Source organism: Artemia franciscana, unplaced genomic scaffold (genome assembly GCF_032884065.1).
Source record: "Artemia franciscana unplaced genomic scaffold, ASM3288406v1 PGA_scaffold_238, whole genome shotgun sequence".
NCBI lineage: Eukaryota > Metazoa > Arthropoda > Branchiopoda > Anostraca > Artemiidae > Artemia > Artemia franciscana.
In genome coordinates this window covers 6,288-16,351 of record NW_027062653.1, presented here as the reverse complement: position 1 = coordinate 16,351, position 10,064 = coordinate 6,288, and the positions used below count along the sequence as shown (strand labels likewise).

At 32.5% G+C, this 10,064-nt stretch overlaps 1 long non-coding RNA gene across 1 annotated transcript; it reads right to left on the bottom strand.

The window, feature by feature from the left end:
• Positions 1 to 3,620: 3,620 nt before the first annotated feature.
• Positions 3,621 to 9,832, bottom strand: LOC136041545 (uncharacterized). The gene is made up of 2 exons (XR_010621052.1): positions 5,969 to 9,832; positions 3,621 to 4,423 (listed from the first exon to the last, which is right to left on the bottom strand). It is a non-coding gene; the product is annotated as an uncharacterized LOC136041545 (long non-coding RNA).
• Between the last annotated feature and the right edge of the window lie 232 nt (positions 9,833 to 10,064).

Genomic DNA, 10,064 nt, shown 5'->3' with positions numbered 1-10,064 from the left:
ATACAATTCTTTGTGGATAGTAATAAATTCGAAGTTCTTATTGCGCAAAAAGTTCTAAAACAACTTTATATTTTAAAAGTGCAAAGTTCTGTTAAAGTAAAACTGGTCATAGCCTGCTTCATAGACAGATTGTATGAATGACCTAGTGAAAAATATATTATGCCCAACTTTAATTACAATTGAAGCATACCTTGGCACAACACTTAGGAAAGGCGTCCGTTTTCCTTAGCGAAGAGAATGAGAACCTGAGAAGATAGAACATTGAGACTTTAGCTGGGCTTTAAAAGGACTGGAAACTATCAGAGCCACTGATCGTGCAGCAGTAATCTGTACATATTGAAAAATTAAAATGACCTAAGAATATAATTTATTAGAATTTTGGGTTTGGTTACAGATTGAATTTTGATGAAAAAAACAAAAACAAACGTAATAAAACAAGAGAAACAGAATGACTTTCTACCAGTAGAAAAAACAAGAGTGAAAAGCAAAAAAAGTATTTCGGCAATGACCTTGCCAAGTTACCTCAGTGCTCAAACACGTGAATTTAAAAAAAAAAAGTGAAACCTAGCAAAGCAGGAGACACACTGAAACAAACTAAAAAGCAAATCAAAACAAAGGAAAGACTATTCTTTCATTTGTTATTTCTTCCTTTTTTGTGATGACTTTCTTCATCACAAAAATTTCCTTTTTTTCAAAAAGTATATTAATTTTATTCTGCGTTTGAGCACTTAAGATGGCTTGGCGGAATATCTTGCTGATATTTTTGTTTTGTCTATTTTATTTCGTTTTTTCAAATTCCTGGATACCCCCATTTTACTCTTTGTTTTTTTGGGAAATAGTTTTATAGTTTTGTTTGTTATCAAACTTCATGTTTTACAAATACGGTATTGAAACTTATTTAGGCTTAGTTTATTTACATTCAAACTAGATTTTTGTAACAATAGAAATTTTTTCGGTGCTTATGAAATGGTTTTATCTATTTTAAAACAGAAAGGCTAAATTTCAAGGCAACAAAGGGGCTAGTCAAAACTGAAATCCGCATAAACATTAATATTGTGACCTTATGGAAAAATTTGCTTTTTATTTTCTATCCCATATACAAATAATAAAACTAAATTAGAAGCTGCATACAACCCCTCATCCCTTAAAATTACCAAGACAAGTGAACCTAACTGTACAATTTTAAGCATAACCAACATAACGGATGAATACTTGTAATACAATATCATATACCCATGTTAGTGTTACGAACCTATCCTTAACTATTAAGGACAAAAACACTTTAAAATGCATTTACCATTTTAATTATTGTCAAATTACACTATTCTGGTGCATCACCATGTGTGAACTTGCGTAGAATTCTAGGTTAGAGGGAGAGACTATCAAGATGAATTTTCTTACCCTGTGATACATAAGACAACAGAAGAATTTCACTTTTACAATTTAACTTGCCTCAAAAGTTTCAGCGATTTTTTTCCGTTTTTTTAAACTTTAAAACTTTTACTACTTTTTTTCTCTCCAATTTGTGTCACAACACTAAAGTTGTCAAACCCTGGGAGTTTTCAAGAATTTGAATTTCATAAGAAACAAGCGTATTTTGAACACCGTACTGATTCCACTTTTATCAGGTCATCATGAAAAATATATCATTATTGATACCCAAAATAAATGCTGCTCTTTTTATAAGTTGATACTTGAAGAATAGTAAAATAGTAAGTAAAATAGAAGAAAAGAAAGAACAGTAAAAGTCTAGGACACAAATCAAACGGTCCCGAACGTGGAAAATCAAATGAAAAACAATCAAATCATGGGAAAGTGGTTGGTCAAAATATATGTCTTTTAATTTTCTGTTGTTCTAATTAAATATTTTTACACTGGGTTAGGGAAATTTCACACATATTAACCTGTTTCGAGCTTATTGCTATTTCAATTTAAAACTAGCGCCTACTTATATCCCTATCCCTTAATTTTTTTATTGTCAACGTCAATATTTACATATCAATGTCTTGAAAATTATAATTATCTGTTGAAAGTTTACCACTCAATATAAACTGTTCTTGTGTCTATTTATGCTTATGAGCGAGGGTTCTAAAACGTCGCGAATAAATTTTGTATCATTATTTGTGCTTTTATAGGAAGGGTTTTTGAGTAAATTTCGTCCAGACAGCACGCTCCTGTTCTGGACTGTTTATTGTGCTCTTGTTTCCAGCTCCTGTTCCCGTTATTTGGTAATAAGTAAACGAAAAGGATTTTTTCTTTTATAACAAAATGTTTTTATAATAGCTAGGAAGCTGTCACCAGTCAGTACCGATAATGTATACTTAAAATAAGTTAATAATTTAATGACTTCAATCGCTTTCTGTTTGTCCTAATATGATCCATCAGTAAAGAGTTTTGTACAGACCCTTCTTCTTTTTTACCAGGCTTCAGCTTCTTTGACTAATATTTGAGCTACACTTCCATCTGTCCTCCCTAAGAAAAAATCTATTACAGCGCAAACTGATTTCACGCATTTTCTACATTGTTAGATTTGGAACTAATATCCATATCTAACTATTCATGGAAAGTTTCTCTCAAATTCAAATCCTGCAGTCTATCAATGCCGAAACTTTCCGGACGATAGTGACAACTTCCTAAATGGTTAGTGTTTTAAAACATTGAAAATCAGAAATTTAATCCCACCAAAATTGTATATATTTCAAAATATTAGTTTGCTTTCAGTTTTAATGATTCAAAAAAACTAGTTTCGACAGTTTGTATCGTAAGGTAATGAAGCTATTGAAAATCGAAATTCATTAGGAAAGAATAATGATCAGCCCTATGTTGGATTATGAGTTCGAATCAGGGGCGTATCAGCTCCACAGGGAAGGTGACATGTGTTGTAATTTCAAGGAACTTCAAGGGGGGGGGAAGGATATAAACCCAAAAAAAAATGACTAGGTTTAAGCTTTTTATATTAAACAACAACCAAATAATCTGAACTTTATTCTTTCTCTTCCGTGGTGCTTAAAGTACCAAAGGACCGATTATTTTCAATGTTCTGATTTCTTTGATTCAAACAACTCTGTCTCTCTGACAGTTGAAAATCTTTTCGCACTTTCTCATTTGGTATTAAAATCGACAGCAACCTTCATGAAGAATAAAAAAGCAATGAGAACCATTGTTAGTGGCGCTATACCATTAGTGTTCCGGTACCAACGACATTAATATAAAAGCAATTTTCGTCCTGAAACCTTTAAAGATAATAGCAAGGCAAGATAATTTTTGCCTTGAGGTATAATGGTGTGCTTATATTCATATAGTACAAGATGCTTATGTTATAGTCTTTAAAAAAATCCGGAAAAAGAAACATCTGAAAAACGCGTTGAGATCTATTCTAATAACAAAAGAAACAAGACAAAAGTGGACACGATCAAGTGCAATCTATAAATTTTTCCCCAGTTTCTTGTTTTTCTTCTGAGAACACCAAAAGCCGTTCATCTTGAGAACGCACCTGCCAGGTGCAGTAGACTGTTGATCAAGTTTCCTCTAGTTTTAACCAATCTTCTATTTTTTTTGCTTACACAAGCAGAAATTACACATAAGCTAAAGTGCATCTTAAGCCTAATAACAATCTAAGATTTGTCATTGATAAATTGTTTATTATTAATTTGAAAATTTCAAATACAGTCATTTATAAATCACTTTAAGATAGTGTGCCACCAATCAATGTGGATAGCACAACGAACAACATTGGACTTAAAAAAAAACATATTAAAAAAAAAAATCACTTTTAAATAATAAGCCCCAGCTAGGTGAGAGCACCCTAGCCTAAAATTAAATATTAGAAATCACGTATGGGTGAAAAACCATTTTAATAGTACTAAGGAAATGATCTTATCAGGAAGTAATCAATTCCCTGATACGCATCAATTGTAGACAAAAACCCCAGTCTAATATAAATCATTTGTAGATAGCGTGTTGTCTATCACTGTGGATAGCACAGCAAACAACAATAGACATGAAAAAAAAAAAGAAAAAAGAAAATCAAGTTAGAAAACAGAATGAAAATAAAACTTTAAATAATAAGCCCCAAACTGAATGAATGCACACTAACTTAACATTATAATGTTAAGTCTCATTTACTAGTAGAAAACGGCTTTAATTTCTATAGGAACAAGTTAATGACTTTCCCAGGAAGCAATTCGTTCCCCGGGATTTATGTATCTTTATAACAACCTTATCATTCAACTCTCTAAAGCCTAAAACATATACTATACATTTTATACCTATTAAATTCTAACCGATTTGTCAAAAATCGTATTTAAATAAAATATGTTTTCCCAATTCAACACCAATTTTGACCAATTCCTTTTAGCCAATGTTCCAGCCGATATGATGTTAATATATGATTTTGCATTTATTGCAACTGAGCCGTTTCGCACTAGAAAAAAAAATTGTATCAAGACTGAGCTAAATTGTTTGTGGTACCACTAAGCTAATACAGCCCTATTTAGGTTTTACCAAAGTAAATACTTTGGAAAAATCCGGGCTGCAGCGGTAGAAGCCACCTAGTAAGAGATTACACAAAAGGTTGAACACGCATATGATTAATATGTATTCCAAACCATATAGAAATTTAGGCTTCAATTTTTACGACCGAAAGAGTTGGCTATGTTCAAATTCTATGGTTAAATTCCATTCATATAAACTAAAACAGAGCTTGTTCTCTAGAGTATATCGAAATGCTAGACTAAACTAGGTGTCCAAATATTCTGAAGAGTTAGCCAGAGTAATGATCCATGAATTTAGCCTGTATTTTTTTTAACAAAAGTAAATTAGTTTGTCATCTTGATTTGCATTTTGTTATGTTTATTAATATCTTTTTTTCTATTCTCTTCAATATTTTCAGTTATATATTTAGTGGATATTTTGTTCGATTGCTAAACTTTATATGAAAATAATTCTACTTTTTTCGATTAGTAATTTATTCTTTACTTTTGCAACAGTCTTGAAAACAGAATGCAGAAAATTGAATGTGAATCCTTTTATTATACAAAAACAGGATGCAGTAGCTGTCTGTGCTGAGTTTCTATCGGAGTCAGAAGTGAGTATGTAGCCTGACAACAATAAACGAATATATAGGACTTTTCATAGTCTTACACCAGTTGTGACATCAGTAACTTTCAGTATACAATTGGAATTATCTTGAAAAAATAAGCGTAAAATTAAATATTTTTTTAATAACCACAAAGTAATTGAACAGCACATAGAAATTGTAAGGATCATTTTATTTCTCAATTCCACTTTTTTGGTGATTTTGGACAATGTTATTTTTGTACTTGCAACCCTTTTTGGAATAGCCTGTTTTGATGAATGAACAATCTAGAAAATTAAATAAAAATCGTTGGATGAAAAACATGTTTTATATAATGTGGAATATCCTTAAATTAAGACCAGAGTTAGATTTCAACGGAAGGAGTCAGAAAGTTTCATTATGAGGTTCCTCTATCAATAGCCAATTTAGCTGAGCATTGAATCAATGAATGAAAATTCAGTCCTTTAATTACACCTACAAAAAACATGGTGCATTAGCTGTTTACACAGAGTTTTGTTGATCATTTTATTTCCTGATTTTGGTTTTTGGTGATTTTGGCAAATGTAATTTTCTCTACTCACAACCCTTTTTGGAATAGCCTGTTTTGCTGAATGTACAATCAATCTTTATATTGCATTTTAACTATTTAGAAAATTAAATAAACAAAACAGGAGATGGAATAAGGATTCAATATACCGCAGAATATCCTTAAATTAAGATCAGAGTTAAAGAAAAGACTTTCATTTCAAAAGAAATGAAATTTCACTTCATTTCTAAAAAACTGATTTCAAAGAAAAAAATTGAAAAGGTTCCTGTCAAGATTTCCCTAAAAATAAGGAAAATAATAGAGTTACAAAAAAAATTCAAGTTAGCTACATGGCACATCTTTACCTTATTCGAATACGACATATATATAATACAAGCCAATTCAAGCCAATTCTGAGTCCTGAAAAATAAACAGCTTCAATTAATTAGTTTATCTTTTTCTAAGAGAAAGACAATTTATGCATTGCTTTAATTGCGTATGAGACACCTTACTAATTGTATAACGCAGTTAACACTCAAAACACAGAGTCATGTAAATAGTATCAATTAAGTAGTGAGTTCTATTGGCATCAAATGGATTTTCAAATTACTACCCATGTCTACCCAAGTTAGAGAGTTCTGTAAATGTAAAATTAGAATTACCCCAAAAAATATATTTGAACTTATATTTACTAAAATTAGGGACTGACCGATATATCGAACGACCGATATTACCGGGCTGTTGTGAGGTTCAGTGTCATTTTTGGATATCATGATTTGGATATCGTGTCATTTTTGGATATCGGTTTTGTGCTCGTGTTTGATTCTTCCAATCTTTTTTTCCAATCATTTGTTTGAATTTTGCCTACCATGCTCCAGTATTGACTCTATGTTTGCTCCTGCATTTCCGTGAAGGATTTGAATTTCAGATTCCATGCTAGGCAGAAAAACGTTTGATCTTACATTAAGTGCAAATATACGTAATTGCTCTATTCTTAGTTTCAATCACTAGGCTTTGACAGTAGTATAATGTCCTATATACTGTTAGTGGTTTCACGATGAAAAGTAGATGGTATGATGTCCTATATACTGTTAGTGGTTTCATGATGAAAAGTAGACAGTTAAATCACACGTGTTATTTTTTGTTACTATGGGATAGATTATTTTCTTTAACAAGTATTGGACCAATGGTCCGAATTATCAGAGAAAAATCCTTTTCATAATCTAATTCCCTCTCTAAAGTTAGTGCTCAAGCATGGACTTCATAATCAATTAAATATCTTTTTCCATTACTTTGAGCGGAGTGTAAATTCAAGCTCGTTACTCCCTTTGCCGTATCAATCTCTTATGAAAAGCAACAAATTAAAATAAGGGTAAAAATTCGAACGGACAGTGACACATCCAAACGGCAAAAGTGGGTACTGAGCTAACGGTTTTGCTAAGGCCCCATTGATTCTCATATTCATGTAATTGAGACATTGGGCGAATCACAGTCATTGGTCAAGACCTCAAACAGAACCCGCCCTAAGAGTAGTATGATTTAGGATTTTTGTCGGTTTTTTCTTTAGTCCTTTTCATACATTCAAGAAAACTAGTAATAAGTTTCTTGCCGTTTTAAAGTGTCTATATTTTGTCTGTCACGACTAGGTTATAGGTTTTGAGAAGTTGACCAATTTTGGTAATAAGAAGTAATTCCAATGCTATTGAGATATCTTCTACGAGGGAAAGATATTTGGAGATATGACTCTAATGTCCAGACCAGCCTTTTCAAAAAACATTTTTTCAGTTTATGCAGGAGATGCCCCCCCCCAAAGAGAAGTGGCCAAAATTAACGCAATTATCGCCAAAAAAGGGATCAACGACACAAGGGCGTATAGATGATTCGATGATTTGATATTTGAGCATTAAGGTCTTTTGAGCTTTAATATAGAGTGGAACTTTTCAATTGTATGGGAAAATACATGAAAGTTGAAAGGAGACATAAGAAAGCAAAATAGCTTCAAGGGAATTGCTTCGTTAAAGTAAATCATAGGTCGTGCAATAGCGCTGCCTAAATAAGGAGAGATTTGGGCACAATGTATTCTTTTTCCACTATGGCACTTCGCAGAGAAGGAGCCGTCATAGTGTCAACTAAGTCCACACTATACCCACTTTTTTAGATCAGGGATTAACTAACCGAGAAGATGACTGGCGGTCATCCTTGCTGGGGAATCAGCCCTCAGATCTTTAGAGGTTTTGTCAAGCAGCACCAGTGGAGAGGGAGGGGGGTAGTCCAAAAAAAGTTCGGTTAGTATCATCTTGGTAGATACATGCTATCTTAGTAAATATAATACCACCCATCTTGGTAGATAACGGTAAATACCATCTTGATAGATATAATAAAAATTTTAAGTATTTAAAATAGCCTCTTCTTAACTGATGAATGTCTTAATTCTATATTAAAGGCTGGATACCAGAAAGAAACCGTATTGCTGGAGAGCAAAAATTATTGTTATTTACACAAACCTCGATAACTCTAGAGCACTAGCTCTTATCTAATACGAGGATGTAGCCAAAATAATAAAGAAAAGTGATGCAAAGCCATTTGATTTTCGAAACAAAATTGAGCAGTATTAAAACAAAGAAACTGGCATTTAGAAACATTTACAGAAAGTTCCACGTTGCCCAGAGAATCAGTCAGACCGTGCATATTATTATCGAAACTCAATCTAGTATGTCTAACTATTAGTAGGTCATCAGCATTAGCAATATAACTAACACCAGCATTTTTAAAAAACGTAGTAAGAGACAACATTTACAGACAATCAGCAAACACACTTAGAAATATAAATGGATAGTAGACCCCCTTGCCTGACTCCCTTCTATACTGTGATTGGCTAAGATATATCTGATATCAATTTCAACCGAACAAACGAATTTCAATACCAATATTGGAGAACCTTTATGACAGAATCAATGGCTACTCAAATTAGGCAATGAATTCTTCGCGAATGGACGACATTGTCAAATACGCCCGAAATATCCACCGTGCAAAAATAGGTTTGTTATTAAGTTTGTAGTTTGTTACATTCCAAAAAGTTTTCCGAAAAAGAAATTATTATACCTCATTTTCTATACAAGTTTGTCTGGCCAATTCCACATCCCCCACTATAATAGAAGTCACTTCTTGGGATTGGAAATTTCTGATATGTCCAAACTCCCCTCTCATGAGAACATTTTCTGCAAGAGTAGGTACTAAGCCTACCTTTATTGTTTTTCTCGGAACTTCGTCGTCTTCCTTAGCTATTCCTATTCTAACCCGAGCTGACGGGTAGGGAAATTATCTCCATAAAAGCATAGTGTAATGACTGTCTCTGAATAGTTAACTTCTTTTTTAGTAACTAAATTACTTTGTAAGTAAGTCTGATCACTATAGGAATTGACGACTATATCTTCCGACTGTCCATTTAATTTACCGAACATCGTATGTGACTCTGAGAACCGATAATTTAACTTTTTTTTTTTATTGGACACACCAGATACAAAAATTGTACCAGAACAAAAATTATCTCAATTATCATCAGACTCAATCTTTTAGTTAGTTCCACTGAATTTTTCTTTCTACATCCGGTCATACAATTTCCAACTCTTGTAAAATATTGTAAACGCTCCAACTAATTGTGCGTATTTCACAAGCTCTGTAGTGACCTGTAACCATCTAATTTAAGTTTTTAAGTATATGAGTTTGTAAGATTAGGCGTGAGCCCAGCAACTTTCCCTATGTTTTGCTTAAATACAATGTGGATTAACCACACCCAAAGAATTTTAAATTTTGTTAAAGTTAAAAAAGTATATATTTATTTATGTATTTTTTCTTGAAAACATTTCGGGAAAATTAGTATCCTGGGATTTTCTGGCCTAAAAAACGATCTATACAGGTCAGAAGTTTCAGAAAATTAGCTAAGAGCCTTAATTTTGCGAGAAAGTCGTGGGTAATGTCATGCTTATGAGCATAAATACATGTTTGCCTCAATAGTGGTTGTATCGTAATTGGTGTTTATGATGCAAGAAAAATTACGCAAGAAATATAGGATTGACAAGAAACATCATTTGATTTATGTAATTTTTATTAGCACATTTCAAGAGAATCAATTACACCATTTCCTCCCTTCCCCTTTCTAAGGAGTAATTGCATTGTTTATATATATATATATATATATATATATATATATATATATATATATATATATATATATATATATATATATACTAGCTGTTGGGGTGGCGCTTCGCGCCACCCCAACACCTAGTTGGTGGGGGCGCTTCGCGCCCCCCCCCCAAGCCCCCCCGCGCGCGTAAGTCGTTACGCGCCATAATAGTTACGCGCCATTGTAGTTGTGTCCCTATGTCCCACCTGTGAATATAGATATATATATATATATATATATATATATATATATATATATATATATATATATATATA